Raw genomic sequence first — 25,921 nt, forward strand, 5'->3', positions numbered from 1 at the left:
CAGATTCTGTGTCTCCCTCTCTCTGACCCTCCCCTGTTCATGCTCTGTCTCTCTCTGTCTCAAAAATAAATAAAACCATTAAAGAAAAACCTAAAAAAAAAGAAATTGCATGATCTAACGTATTAATGGTTTTACTTCACACATAAAATTTGGAAAAACTGAAAAGTGCTAAAAAATAAACTTAGTTGAGATTTATCTAACAACAGTCAAGTTTTGAGGCATGAAAGGTCTTTAAGAATGTACCAGTGGCACAAAAATACAACTACCGGGAAGAGAGACAGGCATTCTGAGTTCCCTCTGACGATGACTTATTTGTGTTCACACATTTGTGGTGAGGGTGACACTTCCTCAGAGGTCAGCTCGGCCTCCAGAAGTGCACATACCTACAAGGGACTCTTCCGTCCCAGCTCCTTCAAGACTCCAGTCCTTTCTCATGGGCATCTGGTCTTAATTTAGAGAGATTGTGTCCACATGGGTCATCATTAGGGACCCAACAAAGCCTTGCGACAACGACGAGTGTCACTCCTATGGGACACTGAAAATGTGAAATCCTTTCTTAGTGCTGTTGGGAGGACCGCCCAGCATAGGCTCAGGGACAGACAATGAGGAGTTCTTGCTCCAGACCTTTTGGGGGATGGCTGTGTTCCCATTGGCCCCGGGGCCCCGGGGCCAGGCCAGTGGCCCTTTGCTTGGCCTGGCTGGCTTATTCCAGGCAGCAGACCCTCTCCCGTCTTGGGCAACTTGGCTAGAGTCCCCCCCCCAGGCTACCAGGACCTGCTCTGGCAATATGCCTGATTGATTTATTTCTTTTCTCCCCCTAATGTTTATTTAGTTTTGAGAGAGAAAGAGAGGAAGACACAAATAGCAAATGAGAGAGGGGCAGAGAGAGAGAGAGAGAGGGAGACACAGAATCTGAAGGGGGCTCCAGGGTCTGAGCTGTCAGGGCAGAGCTGGACACGGGGTTCGAACTCACGAACCACGAGATCATGACCTGAGCCGAAGTTGGTTGCTTAACCGACTGAGCCACCCACGTGCCCCCCCCCAATTATTTTTTTTCTTTCTGCAAAAATCCTTCCATCTCTCTTCATGTTTTCCTAGGAGATACTCCCCTTTTCATCAAACACGATCTTTTTTTTTTTCTTTAATTTCATGAGGGTCCATTAAATGCAGAACCAAAGTCGTGATCCAGTAAAAAACTGTTATTAGCGTCTCTTCACTTGAGAGCTAGGAGGCTTGCCCGTCAGACTCTCCCAGGAAATGAAGGGAAATATCTGCATACCATCCTTCTGGAGGAAAAAGGACAAAGAAAAGCCAGACAGCTAGGATACCGCATTAAAGCGGTCTGAATGCTCACTCCTGCCATGACTTCCTGCTGACCACCTTGGTAGGGAGTCTCTCGGTTTGTTCCTTCACTGCAAGAAGTCTTCCAGCTGGGGAGAGTGTGGTTCACCCAAGACTATAATTCACAGGGCTGTGGAGAAAAAGAAAACGTATTCATTTGTTCAGTAATCCCTGGACGCACATTTACTACGTGTCATCCCAAATCACAAAAGTAAACATGGACAGATCTGGCTACGTTAAAAGTGCCTTCTGGGGCGCCTGGGTGGCTCAATCGGTTGAGCGACCGACTCTTGTTTTCGGCTCAGGTCATGATCTCACAGTCCGTGAGTTCGAGCCCCACATCGGCTTCTGTGCTGACAGTGCAGAGCCTCTTTGGGATTCTCTCTCTCTCTCTCTGCCACCCCTCCCCGCGGTCTCTCTCTAAAAATAAATATATAAACTTAAAAATAATTGACTTCTCTTTGTTTTGAAGCAGTCAACTAAATCAGGAAGGAAACCGTCCAGATTCCAACAGATTGGCGTACACAATTAGTTTACAAACAAGAAAATATAACTGATAAATAAAGAAGAGTCAAGAGTCCCCAACTATGTAATTCTAAAATCCAAAAACCTATGAAAACAAAGGGTTTTCATTCATTTGGTGGCACTGCCTGGCTGTAATCATCGTGAATGTTTGTGTGTTCGTTCCTAATGCTTCATGTGAATATCCAGCTTCCTGCTGCAGGGGTGTTAATGGGGTTAAGGAATGTGGCCAGAGAGTTTGAGTAACGCGTGCTGCGCCCACCTTGACTTAGGTGCGATCCTTGTTTTTGTATTAAAAATGAAATGAGTGAAACTTAGGCGAAATAACTTATCTCCCTGCAGTTTATAAACCACAGTGCAGAGAGCTAACCTCAAGCCTGTCTCCGTGTTCATGTTCTTAACCCCTCCGCTAGACTACGTACTTGAACTGCCTGTGTTAAATCATACTACTCTGCAGTATCTTTATTTTCGAACACAAGCTTAGGACCAATGTTTGTTGATTTTCTGGCAGACCATGGCCTACGGGCTGGACAGCTGTTTTTGTAAGTCAATGTTACTGGAACGCAGCCACACCCATTTGCTCAACCTTTTGCTTATGGCTGCTTTCAGAGCTGAGACAAGATATTGCCCATGAGCCTGAAATATTTACTCTCTGGCCCTTTAAGAAAAAAGTTGTTGCCATCTGCCTTAGTATAATGCCAGTGACATTTACAGTGGTCACTGTAGGTTCAGGCTGAAGAAGTATATGAAAGAGTATAGAAGGTTTTGAAACTCTTTGGACACTGAAAGCCTAGATCTGGGAGGCATGGGGAATTTAAATTTTATTAATGGATTTTACCAAAATTTAACTAACTTCCAAGGACATTCATTGTTTTTTTCTGGTTTTATTTTTGTTTTTTTGTTTTCCTCCCTGGAGAAGTTAGCTGACACTGCATGAGGCAACGGGGACGATCGTGGAGTACTGGAGTCAGGGATGCTCCAGGAAGGGACAGTGGGTGTTGCAGGGACTGTAAACTTTGGAGAATCTGAAGTTCATGCAGACCCACCACAGGTCGTGACTGTCAGACTTTCATTAATTGATGACATTGGTTTAACTTATAGGTCTCGGGCAGGCATGGAGGTGGAACATGTTTTTCATATAGTTATTAGCTATTCAAGTTTTTTCTTCTGTAAGATGCCCGCTCATCAGTGTAGTTACTGTCGGAAGCACATGTAGAAACATCTGTGTATCCAAACCACAATAAGTGAGGAGGGGCTGCAAAGTGCAGAAAACCTCTAAAGAGGATGGCTTTAGTGGCAGGCGGGGACAGGTCAGTGGAGCCCACAGAGCAGGGGGCTCACCTTGGGGCACCTGTGCTTGGAGCAGTGGTGTGGGGTACGAAGGCAGGAGTCAAGAATGTCCCCAGCTCTGTTTTTTACCGTAAAACAGCAGGGAGGCAGAGCTGAGGAAGGACACACGCATCTTTGCAATGATCAGTCTGTGAGGTCGGGTGTCATGAGAGTCTACAAGTAACCCTACAGCTGCCAACCTTCTCTCTCGGGAGAGAAATAAGTTAAGACACAAGCCTGTGCTCACACACACAACCTCAGGTCCCGAAGCACCTTGCTGTGGACAAAGAGAATTCTTGCCAGTTTTGAACCCAGCTTTCCAGTCTTTCCCTACATGAACCTCATGCAGAGAGCTAGGCAGATAGAAGGAACTCACCTTATGAGTTCACCTCTGCTTCTCACCAGCATACACTTCCTGGGCCCCAGCTGTCGAGCCTGGAACCCTAGGAAACAGAGAAAGTATTTTCTTTTGCTGTTTATCTCCCTCCTTCTTATTACCATTATTCCTCTTATTCCTCTCATTGCCACAATTAGTTTCCCAGTTCCACCTGTTCTGGTTCAAGAGCACTACAGAGTCTAGGTCTCTCCCTTAAGTAAGCTCTGGGCCCCAGATGGACCAATCTTGGTACAGCCATTTAAAGACTAATCCCTAACCACTTGAACAATCTTGCTTCCCTTTTCTCTCCCAGTCTCTCTTACTCTACAACTTTTCTCGATTTCCTCTCTTTCTCCCCAATTCTCAAATATCCCTCAGGAGTGCTCCCGGTCTCCCTGATGTCCACCCCAGTCATTGGGAACAGAATTATTTTCAACTCCCCCTGCCCCATATGCAGCCTCAACACCGCAAGACCCAGAGTAACTGCCAGGCCCTCCTTTCTGGTTCTACCCATGTCCTGAGTCCCCTCAGGGGAAAGATGGGGAAGCTCTGGACTTTCTTGAGGATCTTTTGTTTCTTTCTGGACTCTCACTCATCCTCTCATGAGGTGATGTCTTCCTGTCTAGCTGCTTGCATGAGAAGTGTGTTCCAAGCAGAAGAAAAGCACAAATGAAGGCACTAGGGTAGGTATGAGCTTAGTTTGGTCAGAGAACAGGAGTAAAGTCAGCATGAGCTGGAGTAAGTGGCAGGTGCCTAGGAGGAGCAAAGTAGGGAGGTAGGCGATGACCAGATCACATAGGACCTTGGAGGCCCTGGCAGGGAGTTTGGGTTCGAATCCAAGTGTGATGAGTAGCCCCCAAAAGCTTTAAACATGATCTGACTTATGGCTTACAAAGATCATCTTGGGGTCTCTGTAGAACAGAAGAGGGAAGACTGGAGTGGGAGGCCAGTCAAAAGCTGGTACACTTGTACAGATGTGAGATCCTGGTAGCTGGTGGCATAGAGGGAGAAAGGGATGGAATTGTTGAGATATATGTTGGAGATAGGACCATAGGATTGGACTTTGAGGGTAGGTGATGGGGAAAGAGTGGAGCCAATGAGGACTTCTAGAATTTTGGCAGGAGCAACAGGGTGGATGGTGATGCCATTTATTAAGAGACATTGACTAGCCAGGGGAGTGGGGGAAGGGCTGGGCCAGGGAGGCAGTACAAAGAGTTCTGTCCTGGAAATTCTGGTGGAGCAGTCACAGAGGCGATTAGATATATGAGTCAGAGCCCCAGGAGAAGTCAGGGCTAAAGGTTAAAATTTGGACTTCAGCAGATACTACTAAAGTCAAGGGAGTCAAGTGACAGATGTTAATGGGACTTACTGTAGTGAGCATTTTGCAACCCATACAGATATTGAGACATTACATTGTATACCTGAAGCTCTTATAATGTTATGTCAATTATACCTCAATTAAAAAAAAAAAGTAAAAGCCAAGGGAATATAGTTGGGGAACAGAAGATGTCCCAGCATGGGCCCTTACATCCCAACATTTAGCCTGGGAAGCAGCAGCCTGGGTACAAAGTGGAAGTCCAGGAGAATGTGGTATCCTGAAAGCCAAGAGAAGACAACACATCAAAGGAGCAAGGAATGGCCAATAATTTTGATTGCCGCCGAGGAACCATGTAGTATGAATAGGGACAGAGAAGGGATCAGTGAATTTGACAGCATGGAAGTCATTGATTATCCAGTATAAATGGAATCATGGGGACAAAAGACTGATTAGCCAGATAGACAAAAGGAAGTTGATCCTCGAGTGTAACCAACTCACGCTTACGGAATGTAAGAAGCAAATAGCAGAAATGCTAGATGAAACTTGGAGTTATTTCATAATTTGAGGAGATCAGAGTGATTTTGTTTTGTTCACCGAACAAAATCAGGGTTTCTGAAAAATACTTGTGATAATTTGGAATGACTGCACTAATGTGCAGAATTTCCCAGAAAACTGCCTCTCATATGACCCAAACCGAAACAACGCTGTCAGCTGACCTCAAATGTGTTATGAGTCACACACAAAAAAATCTATTAACTTTGCAGATCATTGATACTTCTGTCTTATTGCTGTTAATATGCAAAATGGTATCTGGAGTCATTTTGTTGAGGTCTATTTCCTCAGCTTTGAGAAACTCAAAACAGCTGGGAAAGGAAGGCCTAGATAAGAAAGTTAAATGAAAATGGCCCAGACAATTGAGTAAAGCATCTGAATGCCTTACTGCCACAGAACTTCAGAAGATAAATGAAAGTTCAGGAAGCCGTTGTCTGAACAGTGGAAGATGCCTATTGCAAAGCTGTGGGGAGAAAAGTTACTCTGTCATGCCTTAGTGAAAGTAATGGCTTGTTTTAAGGCTGAGCTCGTATACAGAGTTATTTTGACAACCTAAGGATAATGATGACAAAGATGATGATTACAACTGAGGAGTGATTATAATATAAAACAGTATTTACTGTGCAAACAAACTTATGAGGTAGGTTTTTTTTTTTTCCATTATCTTTTTGTGTTTTTCAGATAAGGCTCAGCGTTCACAAGGTCAAAAGCTAGTAATGCAGAGTAATGCTACCTGTATCCAAATCGAGATCTGCGTAGTAAACAGTTCCCATCACTGATCAGCAGGTGGACAGAGCCTTGCCAATGAGCTGCACCTGGTGGTCTCAAATCACTCTTTCCCCAGGGCAAATGCCAGGATCCAGTTCGGGGAGGTTTGCGTGTCAAAGTCAATATACCTTTACAAACCTGTTATAGACCTTTGTCACCACAGCGCCAACCCAGAATCTTTCCGGTGTCCCCCAGACTTCTCTTCTGCCCCTTACCAGGCAATCTCCCCTCCTACTGCCCCACCCCAGGCAAACAGCGATCTGCCTTCTGCCGTGGTAGATTATGTTTTCTAGACTTCCATATAAGCGGAATCACACAGTATGTACTCTTTCTGTATCTGGTGCCTGTCGCTCAGCGTGTTTTTGAGATCCACCCGTGATGGTGCCTTCATCCATAGTGGGTTACTTTTATTGCTGAGTATTGAATGGATGGCTGTACCACAGTTTGAATCTCCATTCACCTGTTGCTGGACTTTGTCGGTTTTCGGCTGTAACAAATGAAAATACTAGGGATGTTCATACATAGATCTTTTTGTGGACATCTATAGTTTCATTTCTCTTGAGCAAATACCTAGAAGCGGAATTGCAGGTTTTCATAGGATGTTTAATTTAGATGCAAATGTCAAACTATTTTCCAAAGTGGCTTACCTATCCTACATTGCCATGCGGACTCTGTGTGAGTTCCAGTTGTTTCATATCCTCACCAACATTTGCTATTATTAGTCTTCTTAATATTCGTCATTCTGATGGGCATGCAGCTATATAAAATTATAATCAGTTTTAATTTCCATTTCGCTAATACCTAATGATGCTGGCCATCTTTTCATGTGTTTATTTGCATTCATAGATCTTTTTTTGAAGTATTTGTTCACATCTTTTGACCATTTAAAAAATTTGATTGTTACTTGATTGTTTTTTTATTTGATTATTTTTTTATTCAGTTGTAAAATGTTTTTATATATTCCGAATACAAGTTTTCTTTGACATGTGCCTTTCAAAAATCTTTTCTTCTGCTATTTGCCTTGATGTTCAAAAAAAATTATTTATTTAAATTCAAGTTAGTTAACATACAGTGTAGCATTGGTACCAGGAGTAGAACCCAGTAATTCATTGCTTACATATAATACCCAGTGCCCATCCTGACAAGTGCCCACCTTAATGCCCATCACCCATTTAGCCCATCCCATCACCCAACACCCCTCCAGCAACACTCAGTTTGTTCTCTGTAGTTAAGAGTCTCTTATGGTTTGCTTACCTCTCTGTTTTTATCTTGTTTTTCCTTCCCTTCCCCCATGTTCATCTGTTGTGTTTCTTAAATTTCACATATGAGTGAAGTCATACGAAATTCATCTTTCTCTGACTGGCATATTTTGCTTAGCACAATACACTCTAGTTCCATCCATGTTGTTGCAAATGGCAAGATTTCATTCTTTTTGATCACTGAGTAGTATTCCGTTTTGTGTATATATCACATCTTCTTTATCCATTCATCAGTTGATGGGCATTTGAGCTTTTTCCATAATCTGGCTATTGTTGATAGTGCTGCTATAAACGTTGGGGGTGCATGTGCCCCTTCAAATCAGCATTTTTCTATCCTTTGGATAAATACCTAGTAGTGCAATTGCTAGGTCGTAGGGTAATTCTATTTTTAAGTTTTTGAGGACCCTCCACACTGTCCTCCAGAGTGGCTGTACCAGTTTGCATTCTCACCAACCGTGCAAGAGGGTTCTACTTTCTCCACATCCTTTCCAACACCTGTTGTTTCCTGACTTGTTAATTTTAGCCATTCTCACAGGTGTGAGGTGGTATCTCACTGTGGTTTTGATTTGTATTTCTCTGTTATGAGTGAGGTTGGGCATCTTTTCATGTGTCTATTAGCCATCTGAATATCTTATTTGGATACGTGTATATTGATGTCTCCTTTCCATTTCTTCACTGGTTTATTTGTTTTTTGAGTATTGAGTTTGATAAGTTCTTTATAGATTTTGGATACTGACCCTTTATTCGATATGTCATTTGCAAATATCTTCTCCCATTCCATCAGTTGCCTTTTAGTTTTGTTGATTGTTTCCTTTGCAGTGCAGAAGCTTTTTATCTGGATGAGATCCTAATAGCTCATTTTTGTTTTTATTTCCCTTGCCTCTGGAGACATGTCTAGTAAGAAGTTGTCTTGACTTTTAATTCTCTTCACAATGTCTTTTAAGACATAGGCTTTTAATTTTGATAAATTCCAGTTTATGAGATTTTTTTTTATGATTTTTGATTTTTGCTTCCTATCTAAGAAACTTTGCCTAACCCAAGGTCTCAAAGATTTTTTTTTCTATATTTTATAGAAGTTCCATTGTTTTATTTCTTATTTTGAGGCCTATGATCCATTTTGAATTAACTGTATAGGTGGTGTGAAGTATGGACTAAGGCTCATTTTTTGGGGGGGGGGGTGCATATAGTGTCCAATTTTTCCAACACTCTTTCTTGAAAGTATTATCCTTTTTCCATTGAAAATCAATTGACCATATAAATTTCAGACTATTTCTGGATCCTACATTCTGTTCCATTGATCATGGATCAATCCATTGATCCAGACTATTTCTGGATCCTACATTCTGTTCCATTGATCTACATGTCTCTCCTCATGCCAATACCACACTCTCCCAGATACTGTAGATTTGTAGTAGGTCTTGAAATCAGGTTGTGTACATTTCACAACTTGTTATTCTTTCTCATAATTGACTCTTCTAGATCATCTAAACTTCCATACATATTTTAGAGTCAGCTTGCCAACTTCTAAAAAATATACTTGCCGTAGTTTTGATTGAGATTGTGTTGGATGTACAGATTGATTTGGGAAGAATTGAGACTTTTAACATTAAGATTTCCAATCCATAAGCACAATATATCTCTTAATTATTTGGGCCTCCTTTAATTTCTTTCAGCATGACTTTTCAGTTTATTGTTTAAAAGAATCTCTGTGTATTAACAGCAGCATTATTCACAATAGCCAAGAAGCAACCCAAGTGTCCATGTGTCCATGCATGAATGGATAAACAAGATGCAGTATATATGTACAATAGAATATTTTTCAACCTCGAAAAGGAAAAAAATTTTGACACATGCTACAACACGCATGAGCCTTGAAGACATTATATTAAGTGAAGTAAAGCTATCATAAAAAGAAAATCAGTCTAGGATTCTACTTGGTGCACCTGGGTGGCTCAGTCAGTGAAGCATCCAACTTCTGATTTTGGCTCAGGTCATGATCCCACAGTTTGTGATTTGGGGCCCCACATCGGGCTCTGTGCTGGCAGTGCAGAGCCTGCTTGGGATTCTTCCTCTCTCCCCTGCTTGCTCTCTTTCTCTCAAAATAAACAAATAAACATTAAAAATGGTTAAGATGATAAACTTTATGTCATGTGTATCTTACTACAAGTAAAAATCCTCAGTGTATTTTATATTCTTTTATATTACTGCCAAGGTGTTTTGTGTTTTGTTTTTTTTTTTTTAAGTTTCAGTTTCTAGCTATGTCCTATGGATTTAGAGTATTCATATTTCTTATTATGCAGTTAAAAAGATTGTTAAATTTCTCTTATGACTTTTTTGACCTGTAGGTTATATTTGGTTGTATTGCTTATTCCCCCAAATTAAGAGATTTTTCAGGTACCCTTCTGTTGGTTATCTGTTTAGTTCCATTGTGGTCAGGGGACATCCTTTGTTTGATTTGAGTCCTTATATACTCTTGAGGTTAATTTGATGACCAAAACTAGGCTTATATTTGGTATATTGTTCTATACATACTAAGAAGGTCTAGTTAGCAGATAATGTCATTTAAGACTTTTCTATTTTCACTATATTTTATCCTAGCAATTACTTAGGAAAGGTGAAATTAATAAATGTAATTGTGCATTTTAAAAATTCTCCTTTCACTGATACCAATTTTTGCTTCATATTTCAAAGCTTTGTTATTATTTGTATGAACTCATTTGGGATTTTCATGTCTTTTTATTAAACTTCCCCTTTTCATTATGAAATACACGTCTTTATCCCTGATAATATTCCTTGTTCTGAAGTCTGTTTTCTCTGATAGCATAGCACTCTAGCTTTCTTTTGATTAGTATTTACCTGGTAAATCTTTTTCCATTATTTTATTTTTAATATATTTATATTTTATATTTAAAGTAGGCTTTTAAAAATTCAGTGTGCTAACCTCTGCCTTTTAATTGAAGTCTTCTAAATCATTTACATTTAAGGAAATTATCAATATGTTTGGGTTTAAATATATCATCTTGTTATTGGTTTTTTTATTTGACCCTTTTCTTTATCATTCATTTTTTCTTCTTTTACTGCCTTCATTTAGATTGATTATTCTTTAGATTCCATTTTGCTTCCATTTTTGGCTTATTAGACACAGTTCTGTCTTTTCTTTTCTTTTAGTGACTGCCTTAAGCCATCTGTTGACATACTGTTTGATAGGTTAAATCAAGCTTGTTACTTGTTTAGCGGTTACAGTGTTACCTGTTATTAGGCTTTATTTACTGGTAAATAAAGATTTATGGGAACATAGCCATGCTTTTTCATTTTCATATTATTCCTGGCTGCTTGTATACTACAATGACAGATTTTAGTGGTTGCAACATGGACGTTTGACTCCAAAAGCCTGAAATATTTACTATCTTGCTATTTATAGAAACAGTTTATCAATCCATACTCTAGGAGTTTGAAATACATCTGTAACTTACCATCGTCTATCTTTAAATATTATGCCATTTCATGTATATAATTAAGAACCTCACTACAGTATACTTCCATTTCCCCTCCTGTTCTTTGTGTTACTATTTTTATACATTTTATTTCCAAATATATTATAATCCCCAACATATGTATTGTTAATAAACTTTGCCTTAAACAGCTATTATCTTATTAAAAGATTTCAAAATGTGAAAAATATTGCTTATTTTTACCTAATTTACTGCGTCTGTTCTTCATTTCTTTGGTCCCTGTTTCTATCTGGTACCATTTTTTGTTAAAATTTTTTTTTTTACATTTATTTATTTTTGAGAAACAGAGTGAGACAAAGCGTGAGTGGGGGAGGGGCAGAGAGAGGAGGAGACACAGAATCTGAAGCAGGCTCCAGGCTCTGAGCCATCAGCACAGAGCCTGATGCGGGCTCGAACCCACAAACTGTGAGATCATGACCTGAGCTGAAGTCAGACACTCAACTGACTGAGCCACCCAAGTGCCCCTATCTGGTACCATTTTTGATCTGCCTTAAGAGCTTCCTTTAACATTTCTTGTTGTGCAGACTTGTAGTGATTAGTTCTTTCATTACTTATAAGTCTACCGAACTCTTCATGTTCTTTTTTTAAACATTTCCAATGGGTATTGAAATCTAGATTGAAAATTTTTTCTCAACACTTTGAAGATTTTATTACATTGTCTTTTGGTTTACATAGTGGCAGACAAGACGTCTTCTGTATTTCTTTTTTTCTAGTTCTCTTTATCACTGGTTTTCAGCAGTTTGCTTATCATAGGCAATGGGTTAGTTTCCTTTGTTTATTCTCTTTGGTATATATCAGGTTTCTTTGATATGCATATTTATGGTTATCAAATGTTGAAAATACAAAATATATATAATGTAAACATATTAAATGTATCTTACATATCTTATACTGTTATAATATATTACATATTATTATATTGTTGTATATTTTAGATATAGATTTATAGATAATGTATAAGTTGGCTTGATAAGTTGCTACAGCTCTGACAATTTATTGTCATTCTTTTTTCTCTCCATGCTTCCTTTTTGATAGTTTTTGTTGCTATGTCTTCAGGTTTACTGATCTTTTCTTCTGCAATGTCTAATCTGCTTCTGATTTCTTCCAGTCTATTTTTTCATTTCAGGTTTTTGTTTTTTAAGAGAGAGAGAGCACAAGTTGGGGAGGTACAGAGGGAGAGGAAGAGAGAGAATCTTAAGTAGGCTCCATGCCTGGCATGGAGCCCAACACAGGGCTCGATCTCACAACCATGAGATCGTGATCTGAGCTAAAATCAAGAGTTGGACACTTAACCAACTGAGCCACCCAGGCTTCCCTCAAATATTTTTTATTTCTTCTCTAAGCATTCTATTCTAGGTATTTTAAATATAATTCCCTTCTTTCCCCATCAGGTTTGTATCTACCTCTTAATTATATGCAGCCTATTTTTAATAACTTGGCATGTCGTTTTCTGATATCTCATCATCTGTGTCATTTTTTTAGTCTGACTTTTATTTGTTTATGGGTAACATTTCCTTCTTATTATTATTTCTAGTAATTTTATTTGATTCTGGACATTTGGATCTTACCTTGTTCGATGTTGCATTTTGTTCCATTTTCTTAAAGAGTATTGAAATTTTTTCTGGCAGGCAATTTGGTTACTTATTGATTAGTGTGATCCATTAAGCCTTTCTTTAGGTTCTTCTGAGTAGCTATAAAGTCATCTTTATTCTAGAGCTAATTTCTGGGGTCTCTTTTGAGGACTCATGTGTTCAATAGGGTCTCTCCACTCTGCCTGTAGGGCAGTGGAACAATTTCCAGCTTGTGTAAATTCTGGGAATTGTTTTTCTTATACGTCCCTAGTAATTGTTCTTTGCTCAAAAGCTGTTCTCACTCAGTCTCGCTTTACACATGCACAAGTTGGTATTTATCCAAACACTCAAGGGGAGGCTCTAATGCAGATTTTGGAACATTTTGTTTGCGTATCTCACTCCTCTTTGCCCCACATATTCTTACTACCTTGGAGTTTCCAAACTTTGATCTCTGTGTCTTCAGGTCACTGTCGTGGACAGACTCTCTTTGAGTTTCTCCTCCTCTAGGCAGCGAGGTCAGCAATGATAAGGCTTACCTCACTTGTTTTCCTTTTCTAAGGGATCATAGTCCTGTGCTATCTCTTGTACAATTCCTGAAAATGTTCGTTTCATATATTTTGTTTTATTTTCTAGTTTTTTTATGGCGATTTCCATATCAATTAAAATTTCACGGGTGGATTTTTTTTACGTATTCACCAAAGATTGTTAGCCTCAGATGGTATGTGTTGCATCTAATAAAAACTTTCTTTTCTTTTTGTGTTTACTTTTTTTTTTAGTTTCAGGGTATTTATGTAGTGGTTCTTTTTGGATTTTTAGGTTGGTATTTTAAGAGTAGTTTAAAAATGTGTCTATATGCGGTTGTATTTTGTGTTTACTTGAAATCATATATTCAACAGGTCAGGATTCCCTGTCACTCTTACTTTGGTTCTTCTCGTATCTTTATTTGACGTGGTCACTCAAGGCTCTGAGCACCATCACGCTGGCAAATGAGAATTGGAGATAGGAAGAGCCCTAATGCTGCACCCTGTAAATTTAGTATTTGTACTTGTCCAACCTCAAGTGATTTCCTTTATTCTGAATGCTAAGACCTGGTTTGATACAGGAATTGCATTTATTAAATATACATTTATTGAGTTCTCAGGTAGGAAAACTCTTAGATCTTTAATGGACCAGTAAGCTGTTACTTAGACTTCGGGAAGATTTCCTGATGTTTCCACTCCTGCATTGGCTCTGTGGGTACCATCAGGTGCCCCATGGCTTTAAAATGGCCTGACAATTGGACACACAATAAATACATACTACTCCATAGTACAGATTCTTTCAGGTTTTCAATATCATAAGTTAACGGTATTTCCTAAGACTCTTGAGTCTTACAGATCTTGATGTGACTCTGTCTGCTGAAGGATAAATGAACCTAAGCACTTCCTCATCATTTCTGTGTTTTCGGATAGGGTACTTTCTCACTTCACGGTCACGCATGAGACTATCAAGTTTTACTGTCATCGGGCCTGGGAATGAAACTCAGGGTACTGTAGGAGGGCACCTTTTGGGATGAGCACTGGGTGTTGTATGGAAACCAATTTGACAATAAATTTCATATATTAAAAAAAAAAAAAGAAACTCAGGGTACTGTTTAAGTGCTCAAAGTACAGTAGGATGGTTACCTCCCTTCAGGTGGGCATACATCTGTCTTTGGAAAACCTAAGATCATATATAAAAACAATTTGTTACTAGATCCCTCACTTCTAAGGAATAAAAAAGGCAGTACTTTTCTACACTGCCTTTTTGGTAGATCTCCATATATTTTATGTTCTTTCCTCAGAAAAAACATCTCTCGTGGCCGAAAACATTATGTAAAAAATGATAACCTGTACAGTATACAGCAGGTCAGGATATAATTTGTGCATATGGAAATAAATATACGCAGTGTTGCTGGGGGCCTGACATTTTTGTGTCAGCCAAGGCGACCTGAAAGAATTATAATATTTTTTGATAGGAATAGTTAAAGTGTCAGAGTAGAAGTTTTTAAAAGACTAGATGAGACTACTTTATTCTATAAATAACCAGAAGAGGTCAATCAGATAAGAGGAGTTGGGACAAGTTTTCTCAGCTTATATACAGTTTTGTTATGAATTCTCCTCATTAAAATAAATTTTATTTTGGAGTTCAACCTACTGTATAAGCTTTCCTCTTTAATTTTTTTAAAGGCAGGATGAATTCTACCAAATTCTAAAATGCAGGTAATGAAGCTAATGTAACATATCTTAATGATTGAGTGAACTTGGTCAGAACAGTTTAAAACACAAGCACAGTTAATATTGTTGAAAAGTCTGAATGGTCATAGAACGCCAGGTATTTAGCCAAATTCAGTCATATTCTCAGTATTTTTAAGGTAAGAGTTCTAAGGCGATGGCATTATTTTCCTGTATGGTTTTTGCCTTTTTGTTGCCAAAGCATATTCTGAATCTTCTTGTGTTAGAAGGCGAGTTTTAATTTTTAATGAATTTAGTGTCTGTGAAGGATTATTAGCGTGACGTCCTTAGGACACCCCGGAGAGCACCAGAGCCCTCCATGTCTCTTCTCATTCTAGCAGATGTCAGTAATGGAAAGAACTCAGCAAACGTGTTCCAGCACTGATAGAAGTAGAACATGGTTAGTCAATATTTTAAACTTTGTAAGCCATACCGTCTCTGTTAGAACCACTGAATTCTGCCAATGTAGCGCAAAAGCAGCCACAGACAATATGTCATTTACATACATACATGCTCATTCATTTATGAGCATGGCTGTGTTTCAATGAAACTCTTTGCAAAAACAAATGACTAGCCTTTGGTGGTGGTGATGGTGGTGATGGTAGTTTGCTGAGCAATGGACAGCTGTTTTAGAGCATTGCGAGTCTTTGAGATGACCAGATTAATTCCTATATTCACTATATTATTCATTCAACTATTCACCTATTCAAAAATTTTCTGAGGACCTCTTATGGATTGGGCTGCTGGTCTGTGTGTATTCGGGATGTGCAGATTAGATGTATAGCCCAGGACTTCGTGAGGATACAGAGGGATGAATCTGTAATTCTAGTAGGAGGTGGGGAATGCTTGATGGGGACGTGTATAGAATGCATATAAGGATGGGTACCCAACTCTGTTCATGCAGATAGGGGCTCTGAAAAGATTTTCTAAATGAGGTGAGTTGAGCTGAATTTTGAAGGATAAATCAGAGTTTGCCAGGCTGAGAAGGGGTAAAGGTAGAATGAATACCCATTCTAGGTCATCAGTTGGGGTGACTCAGATCCTTTATAGGGACCAGTTGCTTAGTATGGAGCACCAGGGGATGGCTTGTAGAATCAGGAGTGGTGATGGGCAGTTAGGTGACACATGCAGTATTTTAGGTTCTTAGGGGGGCATTTAGGTTGAAAATCACAAAAGGCATAAATTGGGGCGGGAGAGAAGTCTGAGACAAAGATAAATGTGGGAGTTGAAGCCATGAGAATGGATAAGCAGATTCAGGGAAAGAGAGAGGGAGGGCAGAGTGAGGAAAAAGTCAAAAAGAGAACTTTCTACCCAATTTAAAGAGTAACTGACGAAAGAAGCCTACAAGAGACAGAACACTGTGGGAAGTGTGGAGGGGAGCACCCGGAAAATGTAGTGTTTTAGTCTAAGGAAGAGGGAGTTTCCAAAAGAGAAAGTGATCAAAACTGTCTCATGGAAGACAGGATAAGTAAAAATGCAAAGAGGTTGTTGGGATTGGAAATTAGGAAGCAGTTGGTGACCTAGTTTTGAATGAGCAATTTTAGTAAAATCTGGGGGTGGAAGTCACCTATTTGTAGGCTGAGAAGTGAATGAAAACTGGGGAAATGGAAGCACTGAGAATAGACTCTGCCGTTTCTAAAAATGTGCAGGTGGAGAAAAGAGCCATAGGTGCTAGCTGGAGGGGGGGGGGGGAGCAGAGTTGGGTTTTGTTTGGTTTTTTAGAGTATGGTGGAAGAGATTGTAACTAGTTTGAAATGTGAGGGAGTGGCCTGCAGAGAGAAGTTGGAGAGAGCTGGTGGTAACTGTGAGAACAGGATCCCCCAAAAGTGGTTAAGAATGATATCAAGGTCTCCTGCATATGGGTAAATCTTGGAATAGAAGTAGGACATTGATTCGTCCAAGACAAAGGAGGAGAGGACTAGGTGAATGAAGAACAGAGAGGGAGAAGTGTTTGTTCCTCTGTTAAGAATGAGAACAGTTTATTGACATCACCTAAGTGCACCTTTTTTTTTTTTTTTGGAAGGAGAAGGAGAGTGTGTACTCAAGTGACTGGGGGAGGGGCAGAGGGAGAGGGAGGGAGAGAGTCTTAAGCAGGTTCCGCCCCCAGCGTGGAGCCCAACATGGGGTTGGATCTTGTGATTATGGGATCATGATCTGAGCCAAAATTGAGAATCAGATGCTTAACCGACTGAGCCAGGCAGGTGCCCCACCATTTCACTGTTTTTTTTTTTTATCACTGTTTTACTTAATTTCATGAGAACCATATCATCTACCAAGGAAGGTTTATGTCAGATGGGAAAACATCCCCACAGGACAAACCGGTAAGTTACTGAGCTGGTACAAGAGAATGTGGTCTAAATATAGTTCTTTGGTGTCTTAATGACACCGGCTGACCCTGGGACTTCTCTCGGAGACTGCAGAAGAGCCATGTGTCTTGAACCATTCGATTTGTTCTGGTATTTGTCTTCGTATACAAATATCTCTCAGCATTATCCATTTGTACTTACTACTGAAACGGACGCTGACAATGGCTGTATTTTCATTGTGCATTCATTCAGCAAACAAAGCTGTCCTATCTTTGGCTTACTTTCATTGCAACTGAGCGTGCCTAATAATGCCCTGGAGACATTTACTCAATCTTCAGGTTTCCTCCACCCAGACCCAAAAAGTCAACTTCAGTGACTCTGGGTTGGAACATAAGCATAACAATTATTTTTTTCTATGTATTTGGACAAACGCCGCATGTATATTTAGTAAACATTTATTGATCACTTACTCTGTGTCAAGTTGTTTTTGGCACTGAGGATACAGCCCTGCACAAGACAGAAGAGATCCCACAGGCAGTTATGATACAGTGTGAATGAATGTCGTGATGGCAGTGTTCTGAGCTCACAATACAGGAAGGGAATCTAAGCCTAAATTGGGGCGTGGGAAAGAGTCTCAGATGTAGTATGGTAGGAAGGGTGTGGGGTGAGGGATGTGGCAATCGTGGGTGTAGAAGAAAGGATATTTGAGGCAGAGAGAATGGTATATGTGCACATGGGTGTGACTGAAGGTGGAGTGTCGGGCAAGGATGAGAAAAAAGACGTTGGTGCAAACCTGGCGAGCTGTGTTAAGGAATTCTTCCTTTTATCCTAAGAGCAAAGATGGTGCCATAAAGGGTATTAACCAATGGCTTGATAGGATTCTGTTTCATTTTTAAAAATATCCATTGGACTGAAGTTTGGAGACTGGATTTAGGGACAGGAAGGGGTGCACTGGGGCAAGACGGAGACTGTTTGAGGAGACTTGCACCAGAAACGGTAGCCCATCCCAGGTGGTGGCAGGTGGAGGATGCAAAGAAGTAGATGGGTTTTAGGAGGTGGCTTTTGACCGACTCCCTGACTTGTGAGCCAAGTTCGCACCCGAATAGACTGGGAGGGGAAATAATTAAAGAATAAAAAGCAAGGGAGAGTAATGCCAGGCCTGGCTCACCTCTAGAGGCAAAAAAACTCCACTATGGATTCTAAAGGGGCTCAGCTGAAGTGTGTGGCCCTTGTGATTACCCGGTTCATCTGTTTGCTTTTGAAACTGATGGTGAAAACGAGGATGCATAATCTAGATTTGACTGTTCCGCGATCTTCGACCTTTGCTCACGTGGAATCTCGAGACGTGTGTCTGATTTATCATTGTGTATGAGCTCCTAGCACAGAGCTTGTCTTCCTAGATTTTATATAGTATGGCAAGGGGCTATGCCCTGATCTTAATCCAAAACAATATGAAAACATGACTTGAAAGCACAGGTTCAGAAATTGGAGAGTATTGAGTGGCATGGGTAGGTAGAATCTCAAACTGGAGTAAGAGAAGGAATCATACAATAAGTATTTTCTGGACACCCACCGTGTCCTAGTCTTTCTAAAAAAAAATGTTTTAATGTTGTTTCTGAGAGAGAGAGGGAGAGAGAGCATGAGTGGGGGAGGGGCAGAGAGACAGAGGGAGACACAGAATCCGAAGCAGGCTCCAGGCTCTGAGCCGTCAGCACAGATCCCTACGTGGGGCTCCAACCCACAAACCATGAGATCATGACCTGAGCCGAAGTCGGATGCTTAATTGACTGAGCCACCCTGGTGCCCTGAAGTCTTTCTATTTCAGCATGTCTTTGTCTGTTTCTCCTTGTCTTCTCCCTCTGGGACTTTGAATCCTGCAGCTCTGTTTGCCTTCTCAACTAGATGTTGTTCTTCTGGAATGCCCCTTCATTTTTTTCCCCCTGGTATGGATCTAGTGGCCCCATCCCTCTGGTTTCTTTGCTTGTTTTGCTGGAATATGCCCTCAGTAATTTCTTAAGAGAGTTAAAGAAAGGCAAAGCAGCAGTGTTTTTGCATTTTGAAATCATCTTTAGTTTGCATTCACTACATTAAAATTTATTTTCTCGGTTGAAAATGATTTTCTTTCAAAATATAAAGACTTCCAGTGTTCCTCAAAAGAAACCCAATGCCAGTCTGAGAAATACGTTCTTGTAGCAGACCTGATGTTTTCTCCCCTCTCTGAAAGCTTTAGAATCTTCTCTTGTCCTTGGTGTTTAAGAAATTTCTGGGTGTGTGTGTGGAGAGAAGGAGGGAGGGAGGAAGACAGAGACAGATGAAGAGACAGGCGCAGAGAAAGGGAGACAAAGAGGAATTGATTGATATGTCTTGCAAAGCACTTAAACTGCCAGTTTGAAGACCTGTGTCTCCCTTCAACTTTGGGCAGTCGTCTTGTTTTTGTTCATTTCTGCTGCCCCGTTTTCTCTTTCTTCCTGGAATTTCTGTTGTTTGGTTTGGGGACCTCCCAAAGTGATAACTTGAGTCAACTTTTTCTTACCTGTTTTCTCGTACCTCATGCTTTCGTTCTTCATTTTAGACAACCTTACTGGATGTATTTTCTAACCCTGCTATTGAACTGTTCTGGTATTTTTAATTTCTGAGAATGCTTTCATGGTTTCATGATTGCTGCCTTCACAGCATATTGTTCTTTGTTTTATTGTTGTAATATCTTCCCAAATTTCTCTGAGGATGCTAATTAGATCTTTCTTAAAAGATATATTTTGTTGCTTGAGTTCTCCCTGTATCCTTAGGGCCAGTTTTTTTTCCTTGGTTTGTTCATTTTTCTTGTTTTACGCTGGAAGCTTTCCTCAAATTCATTGTGATCATTCACTTGCCGAGTCAGATGAACTTGAAGTTCATTTGCTCAAACTCCTTGGAAGTCTTTTCACCCTTCCTCTGGGGCTTGGCAGGGGTGGGGAGGTGGGGGGTAGATACCTGGGTCCTGGACACTGCGTGCCCCCGTGAGGCAGCTCATTCTCTGTCCGCTGTACTCCCATGGTGCTGGGATCTGCATCTGTGTGCCCCTGGCAGCCCGGGCCAAGAGGCCAGCAGGCTGCTTCCTCCACTGCGGCACTGCCTTTCCGTCTGCTGCAGGCTGCAACCCTCCTTGCCTGCCCGTCAGCCAGGGACTTCCATCTTTCTGTGCCTGTATTCCAGAATTGTTGACCTATCTGGCTCAGTAAGTACCTGTCTCTGTTCTCTCCGTCATTCTAGGCTGCAGTATGCGAAGTGCTTAGGAGAAGGAATTCAGTAAACGTCGGCTACTCTGATTCACTGTACCTCTTAACATTGAATTACTCCTATTTTAAGGCATCTCTGATTAACAGGGGGAAACATACCCCCGTGCTGCCTGCCATCTCGAGCTGGCGGTCTCCTTAAACCTAGTCAGTGCTGGGGACCTGTGCTTCTCAGGGTGCTGTCCAGCACTGCAGAAACAATCCGCTTCGTCAGCCTTGTAAAAGCATTATGACAACTGTATTTTTAAAGGCACTCCATGGAAGACGTGTTACGTCATCACAGTATAATTTTCTGAGTTTTTTCCTTAGCACATAGAGGAAGTGCTTTCATTTTTCCTCTTCTGAAACGCTAAAGCCTTTCATCAGGACACAGATGATTCAACTGCACTTGCTCATAAAAATGTTGTGCCTTTTAATTAGCTTTGAGCCTCTGCCGACTTTCCTGAGAATCACTAATGGGAACAGGATCCAAGGACATTACCAATTGTCCACGTTTATAACCCAGCATTTGGGTAACTTCAGATTTGGAATCACTTAAAAACAATGAATTCTTCTAACTCTGTGAAGTGTGCTAGTACAAGGTCACCTGTATTTGACCTATCTTTTTAAGCAGCTTCTATTTATAAGCGGATCTGTCCAGCAACAAAAGTATGACATTGGAAGTATTCATATTACTTGTCCCTTCCGCTTATTTGCTTCCTGTTTCTAGCACTCTTTTATGCCTGTTCCTGACCCTACCACCCCTTTCTAAGTCCCTTCTCTTATGTGGAGGCTCTGATTCATTTATCCGCTCGCCAAACATGTGTACGTAGGTTAACTCTCCCTGGTGGTTTTTTCATTCCAGTACAGTAGAAAGTATATCGCTGGATAATTGTGTAAAGGCAGTCACTTTAGTCACAGAACAAGATCCAGACAGAAATGCAAATGCAGATACTCAGATCCTGGGGATCCTAACAATCCAAAAATGCTCAATCTCAGTTTTTAGATTATCATAAGAAATTAAATCTTGAGATTTGGACCTCAGTTAAAGACACACTGCATAACTAGGAGAGACCGTTTGGTTTTGCAGATGATATATTGCTCATTTAGCACAGCGTTCTGTTTTTGCCTCCGACCAGTCTCTTCATAATTCCCAAAACATGAACAAAACCAGACCAAGCAACTTGGACTAGTTTCGCTTTCTGCTCTGTGTAAGAAACAATGCCAGTAAATCACCACTATCAGTTCAATTTTTCATCTCACCGTTCCTAGATTATGGACACGTCTGTAATGAGGTTAGCAAAAGCTTGTGTGTGTGTGTGTGTGTGTGTGTGTGTGTGTGTGTGTGTGTGTGTGTGTGTGCGCGCGCGCGCGCGCTTTTACCCTTTACCTCTGGCCGGACAGAGTTTCTGTGTAATGTCTGGGATCTGAGCCTCTCCCCTGCCCCCACCGCGTCCACACCCTTGCCTCTTCAGGCATCATGTACCTACCTGCTCTTCCTTACGTGCCTTTCTGGGCTTTGCTTTGCTGAGCACAGAGAGTCACCCCACAGGCTGCCCAACCACTCCGCAAGAAAGCCTTCCAGGGGACCCTTCTGGCCAGAGCTTGCTAATACTCTTTTTGAAGTGAGAAGGATTTTCCTAAAGTCCCCACACGTTGTTGTATTTTCAGGTGCACATGATCTCATTGGGGCCTGGCTTCACTACAGTGGCTCCCTTTGAGATTTTGCAGGTATGCGTGCCTCTTTTTGTTCCCGTAGCAGAGGATTACTTTCTCCTTGTCCTCCCCACTGTCCCCCCCCCCCACTAATCAATCAGTAAGACCTGATTGGGTTTTAACTTGAATCCATCCACTCCGCTCCCTTCCCGCTCTCAGAACATCACAATCTGTCCCCTTGGTTACACCTCCCAGCTGAATTCCCTACCCCCAGTTTTGCCCTGCTCGACCCCACCCTCCACACAGCAAACCAAACCCATTCTTCTTCCTTTACAGTTCTTTCCTGGCTCTCCCTTGCTGTCAGGGGAAAGGCCAAGCGCCTTGATATCAGTCAGGTTCCTCCGACCTCCCTCTCCATGAGCGGACCTGGTTCTGGCCGCCTTGCTCAAGCAGCTTCCTCCCTGAGACACCCTCTTCCCTTCTCTTGCACCTGACTCAGCTCTCTCCTGTTTACCCTTTGTGAGCCGGCTCAAGCTTTCCTCGAACGGCAGCCCGTTCTCAGGGAGCCCAGGCTGGGCTCGTTCCCTTTGTGCCCCCCCCCCCCAGCTCTGGGCTGTTGCGTCTGTTGTACAACTGTGCATATTTCATTGGGATTTTCTGCACGTGAGTGTCAGGCCGGTGTTAGTGGGGTTAGCGGGGCCCAGGCCTCATGTATTTTTATTTTGCGAGAGCTAGTGTGACACCCGGTGTATGTTCTGTGGGTGTTTCCTGAGCTCAGCTGAACTGAGTGCCCTTGTGCTCTTTTCTTTGTCTTCCTTCTCCTGCTTCCCCCGTTTTACCCTCCTCAAGGCGGTTTTCCTTCCCTGGCCCTCCGTGCTGGTCTCAGGTGGCTCTGTGGCTCGCTGAGACAGGTGCCTCTGCTTTAGTCATCTCTCTTTTGGGTTGAGCAAGGTCTGATCACGTCATCCGTCTTCTGCCTAATTTTCTGCATCTTCCGTCCTGCCTCTTTATTTTCCTTTCCAGAAGCTAGTTAACTAGCTGGCCAGCCCTTGTGCTCTCTGTCTTTCTTAATAACAGCTTAAGTAACAGCTTTATTGCAACAGCATTCACATACCATACAATGCACTCATTTAAATTGTAAATCCGGTGGTTCTAAGTCTGTTCACAGAGTTGTGCAACCATCACCACCATCAATTTTAGAACATTTTTGTGACTCTAAAAAGAAAGAAACCCTATACTCATTATCAGGCACTCCTCATTTTCCCTAAGCCCCAGCCCCTGGCAACCAGTCATCTACTCTCTGCCTCTATGGATCTGTTTGTTGTGGGCATTCCATATACTGGAGTCTTATAAGATGTGGCCCTTTGTGTCTGGCTTCTTTCATTTGCCCTAATGTTTGACCTCAGTCCTGTATTGGTCTGCTTGAGCTGTCATAATAGAAAATCACAGCCTGGGTGGTTTAAACTGCAGAAACGTGTTTTCTCAGAGTTTTGGAGGCTGGAAGCCCAAGACCAAGGTGCCAGCAGGATTAGCTGCTGGCCAGGGCTTTCCTCTTGGTTTGCAGATGGCCACCTTCTCACTGTGTCCTCACATGGTCTTTTCTCTGTGTGTATGTACAGAGAGAGATCGCTAGTGTCTCTTCCTCTTTGTTTAAGGACACCAGTCCTACTGGATTAGGGCCCCATCCCTCTGACCTCATTTAACCTTAATGACCTCCTTAAAGGTCTGTCTCCACATATACTCACGTTGAGGGTTAGGGCTTCAACGTACACAGGGTGGAGGAACACAGTTCCGTTCCTAACAATTCCTTTTTATTGCTGAAGAATACTTCATTGAATGGACGTATCACAACTGGTTTGTAAATTCATCAGGGGCGTGGGATATTTGGCTTCTTTTGGCCACTTTTGGTTGTTATTCATAATGCCACCGTAAGCATGTGCGTACAGGTTTTTGGGTTAATAATTTGTCTTTACTTTTGGATGTGTCCCTACGAGTGGGATTGCTGAGATATTGTAGGTAACTCCGTATTTAAATTTTGGGGAACGGCCAGACTGTTTTCCAAAGCCATCGTACCATTTTACAGTCCCGCCGTCAGGGCTTGATTCTGATTTCTCTGTAGCCTCCCCTACACTCGGTATTATCAGCTCTTTAAATTCTAACTCTCCTCTTGATGTGAAGTCGTGTCTCATTACAGTTTTGATGTACATTCTTCAATGACTGGAGATGTTGAGCATGTGATTATGCGTTTGTGGGAAAATTTACATGCATATAAGCTATTTGTGTATCTTCTTTGGAGAATTGTCTACTTGGATTCTTTGCCCATTTTGTTAAGTTTCTTTATTTATTTTGAGAGAGAGAGGGCACATGAGCAAGGGAGGGGCAGAGAGAGAGGAGGAGAGAGAAAATCCCAAGCAGGCTCCACCCACACCGTTAGCGCAAGGCCCAGGGCTGAGCTTGATTTCACCAACTGTGAGATCATGACCTGAGCCCAAACCAAGAGTCAGATGCTCAACCGATTGAGCCACCCAGCTTCCCCATTTGCCTGTTTTTAAATTGGATTGAGTTTCCAGAGTTCTTTGAATATCTTCAGTACAAGTCCCTTATCATATATATGCTTTACAGTATGTTTTTTTCCCCCCATTCGGTGGTTTTGACTTTCTTGATTGACTTATTTGAAATAAAAAAGTGTTCAGTCTTGATAACGTCCAGTTTCTCTGTTTTGCCTTTTGTTGTAAGTCTTTGTCTAACTCAAGTTCATGAAGACTCCTGTCTGTGTTTTCTTCTAAGAGTTTTATAGTTTTATCTCTTAAATGTAGATCGGTCATCCGTTGCAAGTTCAGTTTTGCACGTGGCGGGAGGTGAGGGTCCAGCTACACCCCTTTGCGTGTGGCTAACAAGTTTTCCCAGCACTAGAGCTTTTCTTTTCAGTGTTGATGATTTGGCTTTGCTAAGATGATGGAATCATCTCCGGAGTAGAGAATTTACCCTACCTTCTGGCTGGCAGCTCCTTCCATGTCGCTCCTATTGGTGCGTCTCCCTCATTTTCATCCTTCTTCACACTCCGGAACTCCACTTATATCCAGATTCACAGCTGTTCTATAAATGTTGAAGTTGCTAGTTAAGCCTGGGTGCCATAAATCCTGCGTGATCAGCCATCCTGGTGTTCCTGGTGGTGCTCAGGGGTTTCGCAAGAGGTGGGCCTTCTACAGCTGAAACCGGGACAGTCCCTGTGTAAAGCTGAGGCATCACTGAGCTGGTGGAGAGAATGCCCCACTGAATTGAGCCTTGTCCTCAAATTCCAGAGGGTCGGATGTTAGCTAATCTGCAGTCATCTGAAAACTGGAGGCTAGAGGACCCATTTCCCAGGTGTCTGACTCACACACACCTGCAAAGTTGGTGCCGGCTACTGGCAGGAGGCCTCAGTTCCCTCTCTGTGGGTCTCCACACAAGGCTGCTTGAATGTTGTGACATGACATGGTGCTCGGCTTCCCCCAAAGAGATCAAGAGACCAAGGAGGAAGCTGTAATGTCTTTTACAGTATAGCCCGAGGAGTTTCACACCCTCAGTGTTCTACTTGTCACACAAGGAGGGGATTCACTGTGGAGGGTATGGATAGGAGGAGGTGAAGATCATTGCAGGGGAGGGCATCTTGGAAGCTCAAAGACTTGGAGTCTGGCCTGAGATTATACCCTTGATGGTAATTGTATCAAGCCCACGTCTTTGGTAACAACCCTGAAAAATGCCCCTTCCCTTGCTTTGTTTAATTGTGTCCTTCTTTTCTCCAGTGGGAGAGTTGTGGCCTTGTTATTAAAGAATTTTGTTTACAGTTTCCAGGTGTGAAGGACACTTGGTTAAAAGAGTTGCTGTTTGTGCATAGTCCTGAGCAAGGTGAAAGAGGAGTTGCTTCT

General features: G+C 41.7%; 1 protein-coding gene and 2 long non-coding RNA genes across 4 annotated transcripts in view; 1 reads left to right on the plus strand and 2 right to left on the minus strand.

Moving 5' to 3' along the window:
* MTUS2 (microtubule associated scaffold protein 2) overlaps positions 1-25,921 on the plus strand; it is a 563,429-nt gene that overhangs the window by 207,006 nt on the left and 330,502 nt on the right. The gene's annotated exons all lie outside the window — the stretch shown is intronic.
* The window catches only part of LOC113600878 (uncharacterized), a 66,649-nt gene that overhangs the window by 26,056 nt on the left and 14,672 nt on the right, over positions 1-25,921 (minus strand). The window lies entirely within an intron of this gene.
* On the minus strand, positions 1,147-25,870 carry LOC113600879 (uncharacterized). The gene is made up of 3 exons (XR_008294307.1): positions 23,128-25,870; positions 3,569-3,635; positions 1,147-1,471 (listed from the first exon to the last, which is right to left on the minus strand). It is a non-coding gene; the product is annotated as an uncharacterized LOC113600879 (long non-coding RNA).

This window comes from Acinonyx jubatus, chromosome A1 (genome assembly GCF_027475565.1).
Source record: "Acinonyx jubatus isolate Ajub_Pintada_27869175 chromosome A1, VMU_Ajub_asm_v1.0, whole genome shotgun sequence".
Classification (NCBI taxonomy): domain Eukaryota; kingdom Metazoa; phylum Chordata; class Mammalia; order Carnivora; family Felidae; genus Acinonyx; species Acinonyx jubatus.